General features: G+C 41.8%; 3 long non-coding RNA genes across 3 annotated transcripts; all 3 read right to left on the bottom strand.

Moving 5' to 3' along the window:
• Positions 1-1,158: 1,158 nt before the first annotated feature.
• LOC122409405 (uncharacterized) lies at positions 1,159-6,843 on the bottom strand. Its single transcript, XR_006260680.1, has 2 exons — positions 3,200-6,843; positions 1,159-3,065 (listed from the first exon to the last, which is right to left on the bottom strand). It is a non-coding gene; the product is annotated as an uncharacterized lncRNA (long non-coding RNA).
• A 1,050-nt stretch (positions 6,844-7,893) lies between these two features.
• Positions 7,894-10,347, bottom strand: LOC122409406 (uncharacterized). The gene is made up of 2 exons (XR_006260681.1): positions 8,787-10,347; positions 7,894-8,668 (listed from the first exon to the last, which is right to left on the bottom strand). It is a non-coding gene; the product is annotated as an uncharacterized lncRNA (long non-coding RNA).
• Positions 10,348-13,612: 3,265 nt separating this feature from the next.
• On the bottom strand, positions 13,613-16,106 carry LOC122409692 (uncharacterized). Its single transcript, XR_006260736.1, has 2 exons — positions 15,098-16,106; positions 13,613-15,014 (listed from the first exon to the last, which is right to left on the bottom strand). It is a non-coding gene; the product is annotated as an uncharacterized lncRNA (long non-coding RNA).
• Positions 16,107-21,744: the final 5,638 nt, after the last annotated feature.

The following is a 21,744-nucleotide window of genomic DNA, read 5'->3' as shown; positions in this document are numbered from 1 at the left end:
GTATGTTGCTTCTACGCAACGCGCGCTTCCAGGCCCAATAAAACTGCATCGGTCAGTAAGGTCGGGGTTCTAACTGCCTATTTCCATCAAGCAAGGTTAGATTGCACCATAGATACTCCTAAACCAAGAGATAAACTGCTTTAACACATCGAAATATCAATATGAAGTCGGCGTTTCATGTTGAGTTGGCGTTGTGTGAAAAGGTGCTTTAGTTATCGCAAAGGAAAAGTGAGTACACATTTTTTTTTCGTACTCCAAACATTATTTCCTTTCAAAGGGAAGGTAATATGATGTATTGAAGGTATTCGGTACTAGATTCATTCGTAAATTTTTCTGATTTTGTTCCCCAACGACCTGGTGCTGCGCGCAGCGAACATTCAAAAATTCATATTTCCCAACAAAAAAACTGAAATGTCACAATGGATTCGGAAACTAGAAAGTATTTTGAGTTAAAATTATGAAGGGAATCATTTTCCGTCAACGCGAAATAGGTCTCGGTCTGAGAGGGTTAAGTGCGTGACTTTTTGTCAACTAACCGACAAATTGCTTTTTCAAAAATATACTTGTCGTGTGAAACAGTTAAACTTGGATGATATTTTGCTCGTACAAGCAGATAGATACTTTTTCTTTAGAACAAGGATCACGAGTAACAGCGGTGCCTTCGTCATCAAACTTTCACGGTTATTTTTCCTGAACAAAGAAAATATCTTTTTTATTTGTCACAGACGCCACGTGTTCGTTCCAAGGAGATTTAACTTGAATCAAGAGTTCTGATGGCTATACACACATAAATGCATATGGGGCATTCCGGGTCGATTCGATCGGTGTCTGACCCTTCGGTTCTTTCTACAATTTCTCAGAGCGTTGTACACCTCGGAAAGGCATTCATAATTTTATTTCCCCAATTATTTTCGTAGCGGTTGACCTTGACGATGAAAAAAAAAATTGTTTAGACCACAAAACCTGGAAGACAGATTCGCTTTTTTCCATAGAAAGGTTTTTCCAAAAACAAAATATTGCGGTACGTGACTTTTAACACTTTGGAAAAATGAAAATCTAGTAAATATAGTTTAGTGTAGATACATTAGCTATAGCAGATGGTGGATCTTTCAAATATTATATATGATGGACTGTATTAATGTGATAAAGCGCGATAGGAAAAAAATTGATGCGGTTTTGGAAGTTTTTTTTTTTCGATTTTTTCGTACGAGCGTGGGATGCCTCGTGTGTACGTATCGTGCGGTAGAATATAGCGAAGAGGGCTCCTGACTCGTTCGACGAATATATACACAGAATTCAGGAAACGGGAAAGGGAGGAGGGGAAGTGAAGCAGCATGAGGATATGGCGTCGTAGCCACGAGCGAGGAATTCGCCGGCTTGTGGCAAGTTATTAGAATGGTCCGGAAAAGATGGCGCGGAGTCGCTCCGTATTTTTATACTGTATGGCCGCTGCTTTGCATAATCCCGCACTTAGCTCGCTCGTCGCGAGATGCCGTCTCTTGCTATGCAGATCGTTCTCTGTTTCTCGGGAGGAAAGTCTACCGTGTTACCCCGCGCGCAAGCACTACTCGGCTCTTTTTCTTTCTCTTCTATTCACTATCGCATATCGTCTTTCTTGTGCGATACCCTCCGGAGTAACAGAAAGGGAGCTTTTCTACCCGTGAGAGGAGATTCTGGACCGGGAAACGTTCTCCGTAAAATGATGAACGATGCCACAGGATCTTGCTCCGCTCGTTCGATCTCCGCGTCCTTCTTCTGTTATATCAGCATCTTTGTAATCTTATTCTTTTTGTATATTCGCTTGCAATTCTGCAGTATCCGCGAACCCGATTGTTCCGCATATTCTCGACAGTAGCCTCGACATCCTGTCGATTATGCGAAGAAAAAACAGCAAAAAAGTTGGAAAGGATTCGTTCGTTTTCTTCTACAATATTAGTACAAATGATCGTTCTTATCGAACTTGCTTATTGTTGGATAAACGACTGATCCGTAATACCCAAAGTGAGGTTAAAATTTATCAGAAAGCAGAGACGCTGGTGAGTAGAATTATCACGAAATACTTGTCATGGGAAAACACCATGTACTTGCTTTTGTATGAAACTACAACTGGGGATATCCCGGTTCTTACTCTGTCCAGCCCTGATACGTAGACTATCAGATCTTCCTTCTCCTTCTGTTTGTAAACACTTGTGCCATTTCTCTAGAGCCGTTTCAGAATAAAACGGATCTTCCTTCGTTCATCTGTTTCGTATGCGGGTAAGGATGAGAAAAGATCGAAAACCAAGAGTAAGAGTGTCGCGTCATCAATCTTAACGCGAATCTCGAGCCTGGAGCATCGAGACGTCCTCCCGGCGTTTCTCGCAGATGTGACTTTGATTCTCTCTTCCAATATTCCTTAGAGACATCGATGTGGCTGGATCAAGTCCGTCTCCCTGCAGGCTGTCTCGTTCCTTCTCTCTTAGTAATTTGTCTGCTTTCCGGTGTTGAGCTTTCGACAGATTCAACTTTATTCGAAGCTTTCCAACACCTGTGATTTCCTCAGCGACCCAAAGCTCTGGGACATGTTCTGTGTGCAGTCCATCTGGTTATGGTAAATTTCAGTGCAAGTACAATTCCACCTACGTTTATAAGTACGCTAACAATAAGTTTGTATATGCGGCAACCCAAATCGTGCATCGAAATTCAAGTTCGTGAGATTACAGAGTCACAGATCCTGCTCAATATTTCAAGCGTTCAATGTCAGAGTTCACATATGTTAATAACCTCGTGTCCAATGTTCTCAGGAGCGGTGGGTCTATGTATAGATTAAGCAGTACATAGATGCTCGAAAACCTCCAAGTCCGTTGTTTGATGCAAGGAGTCATCATCGATCGCATCACGGCCACGGAACATATTTGAGTTCGTGCACAAACATATGGCACGTGTTATCGGGTTTCACTGCGCCTCTGATGATTGGCGGATGCTGTACAGAATGCCTCCTACCCATTCGTAGCACCTCGCACACGCACGCGTAGGAAAGAGCCACTGGAACGAAGCTGCAAAATCTTTTGACCGACCAGAGTATTCTGGGCGGTCGTTCCCGTCTTGCATTGTTAAAACTTATGACAATCGATTATTTTCATGCTTACAATTTATTCGCCATACACCGATGAACCTTACGAGTTGCTTTGCGGTGGAGCATCATTTTCGAAAGAATTACCGTCGAGAGAGCAGAAGGGGTCTTGCCTCGTTCCTCGAGTATATAGTGATAGCTGAAGTGGAATTTCGGAGAGGCAAGAGGAGGGTAGAGAGTCGGAACGAAGAGCCCAGTGAGCGCCTCGGTCACGGTGGATGCAGCTGAGAGATCCTCGGACGTAAAATCCGTCGGCCGTTGCAGAGAAACGCTCGCGTAACGAAGAACTCTGCCCACGAGAGAGGCAAATTACGAACAAGAAGAAGAAGATCGAGACCCTCTGGGTCGGCGTGGGACGAGATGCAGAAGCGAGCGCAGAATTTCGAGCAATGTTTGTATAATACTATTCCGGTGTTTTCTTCATTCCTCTTTATCTCGTAGGTAAGTGCGCTATGGAGAGAGGTGAAACAGAGGCGAACGTATACCAAGAACATACCTTAGTTGTCCGCTCGTAAAGCAACCCCGTATGCCCGGTCGTACACATGTGCCCCCGCGTTGTATGCTTCTGTGTGGCTCCTCCCTTCGACTCCGTCTCCTTCTCCGAATCCTTTTCTCTTGCGCTGCTTAAACTTGTCCTTCTCTATCTCACCGACTGCCAAGTCCCTGCATCTTCTCGGCACTTGGCGCGGTGGCCCCCGTATTCGTTAAACGGGAGGGAATATGCATGGGAAAGCTCGCCGCGTGTTCTCTCGTTCTCGTTGGTACACCCCGCGACGAAGTTATGCTACGGTGATCTTAATGGTGGCACGAGAGCTTCGCTGCCACATAACGGACTTAAATATGAATATACAGCTAGAGACTCCTGTTATTATAACCGTAATTATAGAGATTCCGGGAAACACAAATGGACGTGGCGGACGGCGCGTGCCATGTACATACAGCGTGACCCAACTTACTATGGTTCAAGTCTTTTTAATCCTTTTGTTTACAGTATGCTCAGAAGATAATATTCAAAGTTCAAATTCATGGGTTGTGTGATTATAGGGAAGAGATTGTTTCAGAGTCTTCCAATCCATCACCCTGATGTCAAAAATAGTCAGTACCCACGCACCCGTCACAAGCTTAGCAGAAACGTAAGCGAAAAATACGAAAGGAGAAAGAATGGATGGGGAAAACGCTGATGAATTTATAGCCTCGTTTTCAGTTCGATATAACATGCAGGCCTCGCATGTATGCATATACGTAGGACATATGGTGGTTGGCACGGTACTTAGCCCCTATGGAAAGACATGTACACTGCGCGCTCACGCTGCCAAAATCTTAGCAGCGGAGCTCTCGGGGCTCTTTCTCTATTGCTTACTACAGCCTATAGCTGAACTAGCACGACCCCCCGAGAGTCCTCATAAGTTTTCAATGAGATTAGCGGCCCATCTGTGCCAAGGCCCGACCCCATCGTCATCATCGAGCATGGACAAAGCTAGTCAACCTGCTCACTGCCCATGCACTCTCCATGACGTCTATCCATGTCTTTCTCTTTCCATTTTTCTCTCTCTCTCTCTCTCTCTCGTTCTCTCTTCCCATTCAGCATAGTGCGTATGGTGCACCCTATATACGTGCACTTGCTGATAGAGCGATTCGTGATACAGATTCTGGTGACGGTCCCCGTAGTTGATCGTTCATCCGTGCATATGTACGTACACAGACACGCGCACGGGCCATACCCGCAACTCTGTGTACGCAGTGACAATACGCATATGAGTATGTAACATCAATCACATTTTTTTTCGACCCTCCGTATCATATGGTCGCATTTAAAGACGCCATTGACCGCAAAGCTCAGTTGCATGAATGCTATTCGAAAGTAGTTATACTCCATTTAATGCGGGGTTCAAAGTCTCTCGTTCTCATACGCTGCTTAAGGCAGAATTGCTTATATTACTTGGTGCTTTAACTCCTTTTGAGACGCGTCAATGTAAAGAACCTAGTATTTTTATGTGATACAGATTATTCGGACTTTGGAAAACTTTGGAATTCGTTTCATGGCCAAAAAAGGAATGACTTTATTTACCATTCTCTGCTGATTCTCATCGAAATATTGGTTTTAATGAGAGATCTATAGTTTCGTATAGACAAAAAAAATGTTGATAGAGCTTTAACGAAAAGTTAACCGGACATTTTTGAGATAAAAATCTCGGCTACGTTGAGCAATGACATGAATTTTAGAGTTCCCCTCACAAATAGCATGGATCACTCGTTCCACTGTGGTACCCAGTTCCAGTTTTCGTGCCCCTCCCTCCTCCGGCCTGTAGGCCAGGGGCTGTGGATTTCGGTCCATGATGCCCCATATGGAGGCTGCCCAGCGCATATGCTGCAACAACGTCGCTAACGACCAGCCTTAGGCTTACGGGATGTTAAACTGCGGTTTCAGAGCTTTTCTTCCCCTCCGATCCATCCAATGAAAGTAAATAACCATAGCGCAATGATCATTCTAACGCGCAGATAGGTAATTACAAATCGAAACTGCAACACCTCAATATTATGAATTCCGCGACTCTATCGATCATGCATGAGAGCAAATAAATTAAAGTACATCGAAAAAATGATGCAGTGCGATCACCACGGAAGATGTTTATGATCGTAAACAAATGGCTCCGAATATTAGCGTCCTTCTTACGCACGATGTGATCGAAACCAAATCATAGAAAAATTTCTGATCGGAATAGATTTTTGTTATTATAGCACTAGCCAATGGATTTAAATTGCTCTCCACTTTCTTTTCATACTAAATATATTCGGTCGACACCAGCATGATATATCCTCATATATTTCAACGACATTCATACACGTAAAAGCTTCAGTAGATGGATTCAATTTTTACCGGAGGGTCCTTAAATACATTTGCCAAAAAATAAAATGAGAAAGAAAACGAACAGCAAGATTTCCACACATTCACGTCGATTTTTTTTCAAACCTGCGACGCTAAACGAGTTACGTATAACATGCTCATAGCCGGCGCCCGCTGCGTTCAGCTACATCAGAGATTGAATCCCCCGTGCCCCTTTCTGGTGCTCGAACCCCTTCTCACCACCAGGTTGTATTTCTGGTTGAGCCATCTGGCGAGCCATTATACCAGTATTTTAATTTAATTAACTCGACAGCCTATAGCATGGGGCGCCAATCCGATCGATATTATCGGCGTTTCATCGGGATTAAGCTTGTACGTACGGAAGGGATTCATCGTAGCACACAACATACGAGCTGCCGTTTAATTAGGATTTCGCGCGCTCGTCCGAGAGAAACAGATTTTCGTGAAAACGAACATTTGAACCAAACACCAAGTGTTAGCTGCAATACACACGCATTCACACATACACACACACACACAGACACACACACACCACGAGAGAATCGACTGCGAACACGTCTGCATGCAACTCCCATTCGGTATCGGTTGATATTTTTCAGGAGCAAATAGACAGGGAACTAACAACGTCTTTGGATCGGCAGCAATTTCATGCTAGGCTAGTTCCAGAAGTATTCTTGAAATATCAAGAAAGCCTGTGAAAAATTATTGGGAACGCACCAAACGAAAAGAAAATTACGACTCTTGTGGCTTATTGAGGTAGATCATGCCCGGGGCATTGTATTTTATGGGTGTCTAAATTGGATCCATTTTTGCTCGCTAATAAAAGATATAACCACTCTAAATTAATGTTAGAGTTATTCATTCGAAATTGTAAATCCATTTTTTCAACTTATATTTTGACGAATGAAATTACAAGCCATTAATTAATCGCGGATCCATCACTGACTGAACCCAAAATTTCATTCGTCCCTGGCTAAAATATTATAGCTTTTTATGTAAAAAGTCGCGCGAAGGGAAAACACAAAGGGAAATCGATGAAGAAAAAAGTATCAATAAAAAGACAGAAGGCTATGACAGGAATGGGCCACGCCAAGAAGAAACAAAATGCCGAAATAAGCAAATGTGAGGTTATACGAGTGCTCAATACCAATTTCGTTGAATCTTTAACATAATATATCTTTATTACTATCAAGACAATCGTCTCGAATTTTTTCCCAAACCTTCATTATATACTTCATTGTTATTGTGTGTTTTTCATAAACTTCGTAAGAATCGTTCATTCGTGATATGAAAAGATAAACGATTTTTTATGCTCAGTCCCTATAACCCTGTGTATTTTTCTTTATATTTAAACACGTTCATCTCAATAACCAATAAGACGAACCCTTTAAAATTTGATATGCGTGTCAGTCGACTACCCACTTAAAGTCTGTGTAAATTTCAAGACTTTCTTAAGAAAATCGTTTCGTGCATGAACTACCTTAATTCACCTGTTCGCATACATTTTCGATTGAAATCTACCCTAGCATATTTCACATTTTGGTCGTTCATTCGTTTCAGTTCAATGAGGACCTCCTGTTTCTTCGGTAAGTTGGTGCAAGGTAGTCTTACTATCTGTATATTTACGGGGTATTTGTGGCAGTGCGAACATAACTCTTTGTCATAGCCAAATGATTTTGGGACGACGAGTCATTGTGAGACCCGGTGGTACCCTCATGTCCGCATACTGTGCTCTACTGCACTCCCCATTTTCTCGTGCATCTGTCATCAATCAGCGAGCCACGAAAATGGGATATACGCTTACCATATCGACGGAGAACTATTGACCTGGCTCTTGAACCCCTGACGCACTCAATGTAACTCGGAGGGATGATAGGAAGAGCGAGAAGGACATTCGCTTCTAGTCTCATCGCAAAAAAAAAAAACAGATTGCGACGAATGCTATTCGCAAGAGCTAATCAAAATCCCATACATCGAAAATAGATCCATCGTTAGAATATAAATTTCATTGTTTGCGCGAGTTCTGTTGATTAAAATAAACAAATTTGTTACAAAACTCAGAAAAATGTTTACCGCAGATTTTACGTGATCGAAGTAGGAAGTGGGAAACGATCAATTTTCTATGAATGTCTCCTGGAAAAGTTTTTAGACAAATCTGCAAAATAAACGACCTCGTAATTTGTCCTGTTTAAGATTTATTGTTACGCGGCTAACTTTATACCCGATATTTAAAAAGCTTGAATAAAACACACAATCGCACAGGTTTTTCCTCGTGAGTTGTTTCGAGCGACACCCGCCCTTAGGGCCAGAGTTGCAACGACGGACAAAAGCATCGCCACCGCGTAGCCGTCTGGGTCCACATAGAAAGACGAGGAAGAGAGCGAGTCAGAGGCAGGGTCAGACACAAGAGAAACAAGGGTAGGACATTATAAGCAGAGGGGTAGCTTAAAGAATGGGCACACTTAACTCGGGTCTGCTTAAACAGTTGTTTGATCAGCATTATGCATTAGCATGTGGCTGGTGCCACCGCTTATTAGTGGCACAGTTTGAGGGTGCAGCCGGTACTTAACGCGAAGAGCTGTTACATTTCGCCCTCTACACTTGGATTGTATTTTTCCGTTTTTGCTCATTGTCACTCTTCACACGCTCGTATAGTTCTTTTCGTTCTCGTTGCAAGTCCATTCGACATCCTTTAATCATCAGAATTCCTTGAATCTCGAGTTTGCACACAGAACATGAGAAGATAAAGAGGCTAGATTTTGCAAACACGCTGCGAAGAGAAATCCGTATACAGCATATAAAACTAACATCATGGACGACCGCATTTTCGTCGAGAATAATCTTTCTAGTGGAATGGTAAACGTAGATGTGCTATCCTCGTCTAAGCTTTGTAAATACTAATTATAAGAGTAAGCCGAATTTGGTATTTGTTTTGCTATTTAAACATTCATATTCATAGCGATGCACTTTGGAATCTTGATCTAATGAAAAAAAGAGATGGTTCATTATCCTTCTAGACAGGAAAGATATCCGTGTCATCATACACCGTGTTCTTGGGCAGGAAAAAGTGTCGAAACATTGTTGGAAACGAACTCATGGTGGCGGGGCTGCAGGAGAGATCTCGCTTTCGTTTAGGTATAATATTCCGGATATGAAATCGCTTTTAAATCGGCTTAGCGTTAACTACTGGCACTTTAAGCTGCCCGGTGAAATGATTATCAGGACTACCCACTCCGTGGTAGCGGCATGTGCGCTCACGGTAACCAACGTCGGTTTTGCTATGCTTCTATACAATGCTGCGTGTATACATACGAATGTCTGTATATGTAGAAAGTAAAGCTATAGGTTACGGTACAGCGAGGAGAGAAGAGATACTGAGAGTAAGAGAGAAGGACTGCTCCGTAACTCGTGGTTTCGCGCTAGCTGTTATCGCCCCTTGATTAATTGTTATGCAATATGACGTCACACCGTCCCGGATTAGAATCCGGCAGGGAGAGAACCTACCCCTTGATTCACCTCCCATCGTCGTATGCGCTGCTTTCGTAGAACGTGATCGGGGTCAGCGTTGGAACATGAGCTCGGGGGCCCAACGCGTTCAATGTTGCTGTCGAGGGCCTCACTTTATTCGTATGTAGTACACGTATATATCGTCATAGATACGTAGGCTTTCGTTGGCGTGAAGTTTCAGGCTAATCCACGAATTTGCCATGCCTCGAACATAGGAGCCTGATGAATATTGATACCGCGGAACAGCGACCGGTCTATGCTTTGCTCTGCTCATCTCACTACACTACGTTGGCCTGCTTTGCTGTACGAGAGTTATGATTTGCTCAGAGGATAGCTCTCGTGTGCTTCGGTGAGAAATGCAAGGTGTCGTTTCTCTCGAATCTTAAACGGGCATCCATCCGGTTGACATCCATTCGACACAGCAAGCAAAAAATCTTAAGTTTATTTCGATGAAGCCTTCAATTGATTTTAATGATTATTTCACGTTATTCAGTTGGAATGGAATTTCGAGAGGGATCAAGTAATGTGCTGTAAGAACGAAGCTTGGCTTCGATTCAGTTTAGCCAGGATGTTCAGAGACATTTTCGACTGTTAAAGCACAAATCCCCAATGAATTTTTTAATACTGCAAAAAAATAGGTTTTTCATTTTGCTTCTAGCTAATGGTCGACGATAAAATGGAATTTTTCGTTGTTTGTTTTGAGAAAGCTAGTGAAAAAAAACAGGAAACAATGTTGTCTACTCTAGTTTCGAGATCGTCCGTTTCCAAGGTCTAAAATAATTTTCGTTACAGCCTCGTGTCTTTTAAGAAAGTTACAGCATTTCAAAAGAGATTAACACCGTTTCAGGTTGGAATTTTTAATGTGAATTATTGTAAATAAAAATCATATAAATAGTCAGTGAATCAATAATACAAATGAATAAATGAAAAATATTAATTCTTTAGATAAAATACAGTTGATTCTGGCATTGTAAGAGACGTGAGTATAACATTAATAATGTTTCTCATAAATTACGATGTATGTGTTTTGTTTGAAATGATATCTATATACGTATATAGCTCTATCCGTGCGATAAGAATGAGAAATAATAAAGGGTAAAAGGCTACTTGATACTTGAGCCGAAAAGAAAAATGGTTGGAAACAGAAGAGGCTGCAATAAAGCTGTAGACTTGAACCTATTACAAAATGTGTACTCGGGAGTGGTATATTATTATCATGATTCCGTGAAATATAAAAGAAGTGAAATAAATTGTGGCTTGCCATGATTGTATGTTGTACGCCGGTAGGAGGGCTCACGTTATATAATATGCGCGTAAAAGCGATGAAACACGTCGGCCCTTCTTCTTGGCCAGCCATTACGTCTTCTGAACGATGAGAGATATGAAGGAAGAGCCGTGAGTGAAAGCGACAGATCTAGAGGTCCCGGTAAGCGCTCAGCTACGCCACCGCTACCATCGGGCACAACCCCTTTATCGTGGGGGAAGCTCGCGAAGCAAGAGAGTAATGCGCGGAAATCAAGGGTTAATTCCTCGACGCCGTAAAGCATTTTATCTGTTCCGCGGTTCTGACTTGGCCGTTTTCGCTCTTTTCCCTCCCTTTCTCTACTCTCTTCACATTGTATAAGCGGATCGCTCTTGTTCATCGTTCTCCTTTCAGCTATTATACCAAAAGGGGTGAAGTGGCAAATATTAAATATGGCGTTTACCTCGTATTCTTCATTGCAGCACGGTTAAATAGTTTTTGCGAAAGTGCCACGAACCTAACTGAACAAAAATGTGTATTTGTATACTGTAAAGTTCACAATATGCGAAGTATTCAAGCACTTCAGATCGATCTAAGCATTCAGAAAAGAGATTAAATTGATTGGTTCATGAATTTATTTCATTGCTCAACCTCCTTAACGTCATTTCAATTTTTCCCTCCTTCACCCCTGTATAAATTAAGTGCTTAGACGAGGTCAAACTTTATGTATACAAACACCCATGTTCCAGCAACGCCCGATGATAAATTCGAAAACTATCAAGTGTAGGACAAATTTTCCACGCATTGGAGCAGCTCAAGTCACCCGATTTTCGGAAGTCATCTCGGATAAAAAGGAAGAAGAATAAAAATCGGTTAAACGAATTGACACGCCGGACAAGCCGCTATTCAACACCTGACCCTTCCTACTCAGTAGGAGCACTAAAGATTTTATCGTGAAAATTGGATTCGATTTCCTAGGGTGACCGCTCAAACGTATAAGCAGCTCATAAAATATATTTTTTAGACCCTTCCTACGTACGCTCTCTTGCACGCGTTGAAAGCTCACAGGATTAGTTTTATGGCAAGATAAGGATCCCGATCCTGTGAAAACCGACCACACAGTTCAAGCCGGAGCTCTCTTTTTTCTTCACTCCCTCCCCCTTCGGTCTTTCTTGGATCAAGAAATAATCAATAATTGAGCAATGACCACAAACACTGTTACTTCATAACTCAACAAAACCTTACCGCACTCGACCTTTTTTTCTCTCAGTTCTCTGTAAGTACGTTTCACTTTTCTCATCTTATGCACCAACACACCCAAAACATGTGTTTACTACAATACTAGACAATTTCACACAATTTTTTCATTTACTTTTCCCATAGCGGGATTCGAATGGATAAACTACAAAAAGATGGCCCCTTTTCAGGGATTAGCTCTAATTTTTATTATTTTACCTGAAGCATTTTGAACTGATGGTTTTCTTCGTATCAGAGATTTTTCATCTGCACTATCAAACGGACTCAAACTATTTTTTATTTGGTTATCTCTACCGGCGTATTTTCATCTCCATTTTCTTGATGTTTGGCAGTGAAACTGCATTGTTACGTGAAACTAAGAGTTGCCCTCGATAGAAATATCGCTTGAAATCCCTCCGAAAGTCATTCTTCGTCGGCAATGGGTCAATTCGGCTCGGTGAAATTGCCTTATTGATGGCTGAAGTGGCTGGCCGGCAGGTCGATTCGTTCGAAAGAGCCGGGGGCCAACTTCAGGCGCGACTCAGATGGAACGCGAAATCGAGTTAGGGTGACGGAAAAGACGTCGTCACCGGAGCCTGGTAAACGCTCTTCTTGCGAAGAGACACTTTCGAGACTTCGTTACTAATCTTATATATAGACTGCATTCATATGTAGAGACTTTATCGATGTAGGTACATACTTTTTATGAGGAAGAATATGAATCCGAGAAAAAAAATCGTGTGCCCACTTCACGCTGCCAGGCTTATTATTTATGAAAGCTCGAAAGATCAATTGAACCTCATTCACATATTAAAATTTCAGGGGTGCAAATTTTCCATCAAAATTTCTTTGAAATAAATTCCCTTAATTTCGTCTCAAGTACGTTTGAGAGAAGATGATTTTTTTTACAGGGACTGATTCAATAAAAATCGAAATAATCGAACAATATGAAAGCAAGTGTAACGTTTGATTTAAAAAAAAATTTTTTTTGTTTTTGCTTGCAAAGACGCTTAAAAGTTTCTTTTTGGTGTAAAGAGACACCATTTAAAATTTGAGCCCTTAATATTAATATTTAGATAGTACGCATCACATACTTTTCTATTTTCCATAAGAATAACATTGGAAAATTCTTTTTTGTATACTTTGATTTTATTACTAGCCCATATCGTGAGACATCAAAAAAATGTGCTCGCTTATTCCCGGAGAAAATCACACGCTCTACAAAAAAAGGTCTCTTATGATTTTTCGTCAAACCCAATAGTTCAAAATTTATTAGAGGTCGAAGTTCAATTTATCGCAAATTTGACCGTTTTCATCGGATTTAACGGTCTTATTGAAAAAGATTGTCAAAAAATGTGTATGTTTATCTTAATGATTGTTTATCATTTTTTGTAATAATATCATTCTAATTTGTATATTCTCATTTAACGCACATAAATGGGATTCCGCTAACGATTATTAATTTCATGACTTTAAATGAAATGGCATCGCGGTCAGATACATACGATGCGAAGACGAAGAAAGCTGGATTGTACAAGACAACAGCTTTCGCGGCATTTACCTAAACGTGTTGTAAAAAATGCCCAAAGGCTGTGCCGCTGGCAATAGTGAGCGCAGAGAAAGAGAAACGAGCAGACAGAGAGAGAAGAAAAAAAAGCAAAAAGATGGTGATTCAAGATGACAGGGGCCGAGTGACCGAGTCAAGTCGATCGTGCAGCTTGGTCACAGACCGTTTGATGCAATAAAAAGGGCAAGGCTCCTGTCTAGTCTCGTCTGTTTCATTGACGACGATATCCGTAGCGCACCCTCAATGTCTTTTTATTCTCTGGCATATACGTTACATTGATACACTGCGACAGAAGTCGTATTCATCTGAAAATCATATACAAAGCCATAATCCCGTCTCGATCTAACGCTCATTCACATTATCCAGAGTGATACTCATCAACGATCTTGTTTCCATTTTCCCAAGAGAATATTCATTTGGAAATGAAGTTAATTCGCGAATATTCAGACGATCGAAACGAGCGATCATTGTTTTCTGATCCCAAACAACTGATTCCCATCGAATGATGCCAAGTTCGTTCTCAGCACACTTGACGATCTCGATGTGCACTTGAACGGTAAGGGTTGTTTACCGCGCACAAAACTCGTTCGGATACGACATTATATCGTGGATTCTATCTCTGTATTTATAGTTCGTGCCTGTGCGCGTGTGCAAGTGTGTTTGTGCTTGTCGTACGTACATAGAATATCATATCATATACCGATATAATCCAGGACTGATCAGATTAAATGCCGCCGGACGGAGACGCGAGCGATTCGCGATGCTATGGCGTTTGCGATCCCGAGAACGACGAACAGTTAACGGGCGAACAACAACCGCGACGATTCTCGCAGCGGATCCCCCGGATGAAAGAGGCTCAAGTGCACAGCGCCGTAAAATAACATTGTCCCGTGGATCCTCTGGCGATGATGGTGTTGACCACGCTAGAGACCACGTTTTCTCTCTCTCACTCTCTCTCTCTCTCTCTCTTGTCTCAGCGAAACGAAACACTTGGCATCAGAAGAGGAACAGGGGTCGCGAGAAATGAGCGGAATTCGCAACAGCGATCTCTAAATATACACATTTTTATTATAACAATACAGTTAGACAACGAGGCTAGTTTTAAACAAGGTCTTGAAATTCGCGTTATGGTCGTCTGAATTATTCTTTAGTCCCTACCGCAAGCCCCGAACACGGCTGCATTCACGCGAGCCTCTGCCAAGCATAGCACCTTTTCTTTTTGTCTCTATATTATTTGCTAAGTACTTAACGTTAAGTATGATGATCGCTCGCGTTGCTCGACCCAACCCATTTCCAGCCTCGGACCGAGAGCTCCGCATCGACACCTCCTGACTATCTATACTCGCAATCTCGAGAATACCAACCCTCCACTTTTGGATACCACCGTGTTTTATGGATATATAGATATTTATTTTCGGCCCTGGTTGTGATGCAGCCGGCAGGATTATGGCGCAATATTAAGCGGAAAGCGGCAGAGCGAATTCTGGCAGAGGGGTGTGTATAGATATATAATATGCTGCAAGTTCCTGCCCGCGGGCACCACTCGCTACGTGTATGCGTATATACCTCGGCAAAAAGACGATCTCGACGTCGACCGGATTACCGGACGCTGCGCTTTTTCTGCTGTTAGAACACCGCGTTGTTCCGTGAAATTGATACCAAGTTTTTTACTTTTCAACACCGCAAGTGCATACACCGCTTTTCCTTCTTTTTTCTTCCACCAAATATTCGGTCTAGACTGGCTGAGGGAGAAAAAGAATGTGAGTAAGTAACGGGGTATAACGCTTAACGAATCTTGATGAAATGGGAATAAGAGTTTTCAACTATCGACGATCCCGCGATGACAACACACAACCTTTAACGAAACTTTTTGCAATATCAAATCGAATTTGATCAAATAAAAACTGAAACTTTTTTACGATTCAATATCCTTTCCCATAATCGCAACAACGATTCTAGAGATAAACGATTCGTGATTGAAAATTTTGAAATTATAACGCTCGTCAGCCCTCGAAAGCTCGATTTAAGGAAACGTTTTCGTCCGCCAGAGGTTCGATCCAATTTACTTTCTTTTCGTTATCGAAGATGGAATGAGAAAAAGAAATATGGAAAGTAGGCAAAAGTGAGAATGAGGTTGAAGAAAGAAATAAGACGAAAAGAAAATCGACGAGAGTTATATGTATGAATGTTTCCTTATTCGTTCGATTGAATACAAGGGAACCTCGTGTTTTTATCAGACTCGCATATATCTTCATATTCGAATTCAAGTGGCCTGGGAATATTGTAATTTGCATTGAAGACGGTAAACTCCGGTGAAAAGAGCGCTAACGTCATGCTCGCTTTGTATGGAGTTGGCGAAATGGCTTAGACGGCGAGGGTACATCTATAAAACATTCGAAGCGTGGTTAGAGTATGCAAATTGATGATTCGCGTGTAGAAAACTCGCAAGTCAAGCAAGGAGTCGGCACTGCAAATACTCTTTCAAAACATTACTAATCATAAATTATGTTTGCGTGAAAATGAAAAATGCATCATATGAATAAAAAAAAATAATTTTTGGAGTCCTTGAATTCTCTTATTTTTATTAATTATGCTGTAAAAAGACTTTCTGGAATCTCGTTACTTTTAAATGGTCAAATTGTCGAAACTGAAGCCGGCGTTTTGCATTTTAAGTCTTTTTTACGTATCTTATTTCTAGGTCGTTGCCGATGGCTTCGCGTATCCTCCGTGTGCAATCCGTTGATGCAGAACGGCTCGGATTCGCATGCGGTTTCAATCTCTCCATATAGAGATACATAAATCGGAAATTTATGTTCACGCGTTTCGTATACAATGCGAGAACAGTTGCAGTGCTTTCTCATCCCCCACTTTTTCTCGCTCCTAAGATTGGTCGTTATCGTTCGCGCATCCCTCGATCGTTCGTCTGCAGCGGCCTTTTGTCACAATCGGATCGTCGTGCTGAAATCGGTAAATCGAATACAAAGTGAATAATGCGAAAGCCTCCATCCAATCCCGAGAAAAAGGTCGAGAACGGAAGACTTCGGATAAATATGAAAAACACAAATGGCGCAACGTGTAAAATGTCGCGATTTGTTGCACCTCTGAAAGATCTGACGGAAAATTGTTGTGGATAATGAACAGCAATAATTGGTATAAATATTGAATGCGCATTATTCCTTTGATTTCCGTTTCAACTGAATCGAGTAACTCGTTTATTCTACGTTTGTTTCAAATCCAAAAAATGAATGAATGGGCATTTACATACACTTTTTGTCGATTTTTATAAATTCAGAATCGATTCAAACTGTCGATTTATTATACGAGATCGATCCGAAAAATTGTATCAGAAAATTGTTGTCAGGTAGTGAAGATTTTAAGAGAAATGCGTGTCGAAATATCGTCAGTGTTCAAATTCACGATTTTTTTCAATACAGTCGTGCATAATCGAAGCTGAATATCCAACTGCACAGACAGGCCTTGGAAAAATTGAGGGCGCAGAAAACTTGCGAAAAAGTGTTCTACGTTTGACACTCTGCTGAGAATAAACGGAAAATGAAAAAATTTGTAATCGAGAGAAACACTCAGCAAGAAGGGCAGAGAGAGAGAGAGAGAGAGAGAGAGTAGAAAGGAGACCGGAAATATATCGTCGCCTTCCGGCATAGGAATGTCGACACGGAGGTTTTACTAATAACCCGCACAAATTCTGAATGGTGGAGAGCTTTGCGAGACCGCCGAACCGAAGCGTGGAATATTATAATTGATTTATAGCCGACGTACGTATACGTATAGTAAATACACAAGCCATCGGATTTATCAGATGAAAACGGCAGGGGATATATTCGGTAGAGTGCGTGTATACGGGATTTTGTACAGGGAGGAGGAATACGAGACATTTTGTGCGACGATCGCTTCCGCGGATCATATCGTGCCGGCTTCGGAATTCCGGAATACGACAACGAGAAATGCATAATAATTTGGACAATGGATGCTCCGATGAAATGATCGTCAACACGATTCGGAGAAGTATCGAAACAGCAGTGGAGCACGTCGTATGAAATTAGTTAATTGTGGAAATTGCGGACCGTTGTGTCGGCTCGTGTATTTTCGCTTGGATTTTTCACTTCGAATTCACGTGGATTCGGCAATGCAGCAGCTGATTCGACTGCGGCTCTACGATGGAGAAATATAAACGTAAATGTTACAGAATCGTCAATAGAGGAAGAAACGGTTCGATTTGGAGGCTGCTGCTTCATCGAACTTCCGGCGTTGGCCATCGAGGATCCAATGTGCAATGATCGCGCCCGTGAATGGGCGTGTGCGAATTCAAAATGAGAGTTCTCTCCGCGTTATACGCGTCGTACTTTTCACCAAACACGTAGCTATAGCACGCGAAAGGGTTGGCGATAAATTCAAATTCAGAGGGTTACTCCGGGTCTGTGCCGCAATCTGTGATTCAGCGCCATTAACCACAGAATTCGCTCGAGGAGAGTGGGAGTGCGAGAGACTGTTACCCTTTCTTTTTCTACTCTCTTCCTCTCTTTCTCTCCAGATCGTGAAACACTCACCCGGACTTTCACCTAACTTGGCACATCCTCGAGTCTTCCGACTCAGTCGGATCTTCGTGTTTTACCAAAGCTCCACGCTTCCGAAGAAAGTCTGTAGGAAATGGATTCATTTAGTACTTTTTTCGACCCTTTCCTGCTGGTGGAAAGATTTACTCATATAATTGAGGAGACTACCTACTGGACAACATCTCGTGGCTCATCACTCACTACAAATCCTCATATTTCTACGATTGATCTTTACGAATCAATGAAACAAATGAGATACAACCAAATTTACGAACTCGTTCAGTCGAGCAATAAAAATTCAAGTTAGTAAAACTTTACCCAACGTCCTCCATCTTTCAGTGTTCCAAACAATGCTTTTAATATTCCGTAAAACTTTAGCAATGAATCTCACTAATGCCTTACAAAGTAATGATAAGAAAAAGTTATATTCGATTCTGATACGGCGTTGAAAATATAGCCGCAACAAAAAATAACAATGGTATCATAAATTCGTTTTGTCGGCGTCATATGGACCAGAGAAATTAATAGCCATTTATTATATTGGAGACAGTAGCTCATGCAAATTCGATAATAATGCGATGACCCGCACACGCGAGTAATGCCAGTGGAAAATCTGGCACGAGTATCTTCTTCGAGTACATCCGCCTCGGCAATACTGTCGTCATAAATTTTCTGCATATAAAAATCTAAGTGCCTCGACGAAACAGAATGGAGCTATAGCAAATCCAGCACCACCCTTCGGCTTTATGGATTATTCAAACATAGTTTTTTCTCTTTCTTTCTTTTTTTAACTACCCTCAGACATTCATCGTTTCCGGAACATAAAATTTTTCTCGAATTTTCCGATTCTATCAGGAATACTGGAATATTCTTCGCTGTCAGTGTATTATACAGCTACTTATATTTTTGCATATATCCACCTCGATTCGATCCTCGTGTAAACATGTACAAGCACATACTTCTGGTCGAAAATATTCGGAATTATGGGCTATGGCACTCTATAGAAAAACTGCCAAACGGAAGAGCACGATTTGAGAAACACTGAATTTGTAATCAACCTAAGTCGACTTAAACTCGTGTGGAGACAGCGAGATTTCGACTGTGATGAGTGACCTCTGCGGTGCAGTCATCTTAATTTCTCTTCACGAGTTGTGAATTTGCTCGAAACTGAACAATAGAACGAAGATAATCATTCCTTCATTGTGCCAGAGTGGCGAATGAGCAGCAATAGGAATCCGAAAAAGAAGCTTTCCGGAAAGTCGCCATTCATATCGTCTCGATATTTTTTCGCAGATCTCAGTACTTCTTAATTCGAGGTTTCGTCGCCAATACTCAACCTCACTTACTGCTCCTCTCTGGCTCTTTCTCTCGAATCGTAATTTGATTGCGCTGCTACGCTGGCATACCAACCACCCTCCTCCTTAAATCCACGGTGTGGCGAGATTATTCGATTTCTCCGCGGGAAACGGAGAGTGAGTAAATCAAGGTAAACGCATACCATCGAACCGGCTGAGAAGTTCCCCTTTCTCCTCGCTCTCTCGCTCTTCTTTATCGACAATTAGACCCAAACATTACCGTTCGAGATCGTGAAACACAATAATTATTCGGCCTCGAAACTTATATTGAACAATTTAAAAATTCGTTTAATAATAAATATTTACGTTATCGTAGATTATGTCTTGAAATCACATAACATGGATACATTCTAGTAGATAATGAATATACAAAAACATACCGAAGAGACGAAAATATGATGATAAAAAAAGACTGAAACGAGAACGGCCGTTAGAAGAGCGACAAGCATTGATGGGTCATATCGGAATACGGCTCGTAAGTTTTTATGCTTGCGCGTATCCGCGAGGAGTTCGGTTGCAACGTTCAAGATGAAAATACACACAAAGATGAGAAAAAAGTCGATTAAGGGGAAGTTTTGTAGCGAAATGTTTGATCGGATGAACGGTACTTTTAGCGAGATTATTCACGTGTGTATAAATACGCAATGAAAAAATCACTCGCTGCGGAAAGCTGATAACAAAAAGGTACAGCTATGGATCAGTGTAGCGGTCGCGGTGCGAGGGGCGCACGTGTGAGAAACATTCACTTTGGAATGCAAATCCGAGTGACCTTTTTCTCACTATCACCACAAACTGACACCAAAATAAAACTCTCTCGGACTTTGTGGCGGTCTCGAAGGGTAAGAATTCGAGAAAATATCCTATCGATTACTTTTGTATCTTGATCTCGGTCAATCCTTGGGAAACGCGCGATTTGCATTTTATTTTATGATAATATTTATCATATTCCAAGATTTGAATGACCGGCGGTCTCTCGTTGATTTTGGATCTCTTGTAAACTTGCATGAAAGCTCTCCGCACTTCGACGCCTTTCATTTCCAGGCAAGATTTCGTCCAGAATATGTGAGCTATGAGACTCGCACACAAACGCGGATACATTCGCTTCTGTTCCTTTTTAGTATTCCATCAAGGAGTGATCATAGAAAAACGATTTGACCAAGTTGGACGCTCTTACACAATCACATCGTTCTTATCCTCGAAAAGGCAGGCAAATGGGAGGAAAAAAGGTTCACGCACACCCTCACTTACATACTTAATATCTATAGGTATCTACCGGGTGACTCGAGAATTCACTTGTCAAGAGAAACGAGAGAGCAAGAGCGAGAGAGAGAGAGAGAGAGAGCAAGAGACGGACGCATCATGAGACGCTTGTCCCATCGTCGAAGTCCTTCGCAAATCCGTCTGGCCGGCGTTCTCGCGCTCCGGCTAGAATATCAATTGCCAATTCGTTCGGGCATATCGACTGGGCACTCAAGGGCGTGACACAAATGCCAGATACAATCAGCGGAAGGAGCGAGACCGGGGAAAAATATATGAAGCGATGGAAAGAAACAGAGTAAACTTATTCCGCTGCCTCTTTTTCTTCTCTACGTTTTATTTCCGTCTTATTTCTATGCGTGAAGCAAAAATAGTGCAGTATTACGCCTAATCCCTACATTCGTTACCCCTTTTTGTCTCTTCACGAAGGAATAATCGGAAAGCAGGATTTCTCAACCACCATCAAACGCTACAGAAAAAGAATATCTGCTGAAATAACACCGAGATTACCTTGCGTAATCCACAGACTGTGGATTTCACCCCCGAGAATATATCCTACGAACTTCCGAACTTCTCTGTTTTTCGGATTTCTTCGGAACACCAAGTTACCGAACGACCGAACGAAAAAAAAGGAAGCAGATAAACTAACGAAAATTCCCTTCCGGGTGAGCGAATCTTTGCCAGATCGCCTTCCTCACGTCTCTCTTCGTCGTGCTGCATCACTGAAAAAAACTTACGCTCGAGTTTCTATACGGGGCACAATATTTTTTATTCTCGTCATCTTTTATCCGTGCAAAATTTCGCTCGGTGATACACACGACGAAAGGAATATCGCGTACTCTGCCAAATACATATATAAATATTTTATACATGTAGACACATATTTACGCAGATACAATAAGGAATATACGTGTGTAAGAGTTTGGCAAATCCGAAGGAGCACGAACATTCTTGAATACCCATGTGCGGCGACTATTACGGAGAGTCTTGTCGGGGAATCGCTCCCCAAAATACAGTCTGCACTTCCTGC

This window comes from Venturia canescens, chromosome 4 (assembly GCF_019457755.1).
Source record: "Venturia canescens isolate UGA chromosome 4, ASM1945775v1, whole genome shotgun sequence".
Lineage (NCBI taxonomy): Eukaryota > Metazoa > Arthropoda > Insecta > Hymenoptera > Ichneumonidae > Venturia > Venturia canescens.
This window is presented reverse-complemented; position numbering and strand designations above follow the sequence as displayed.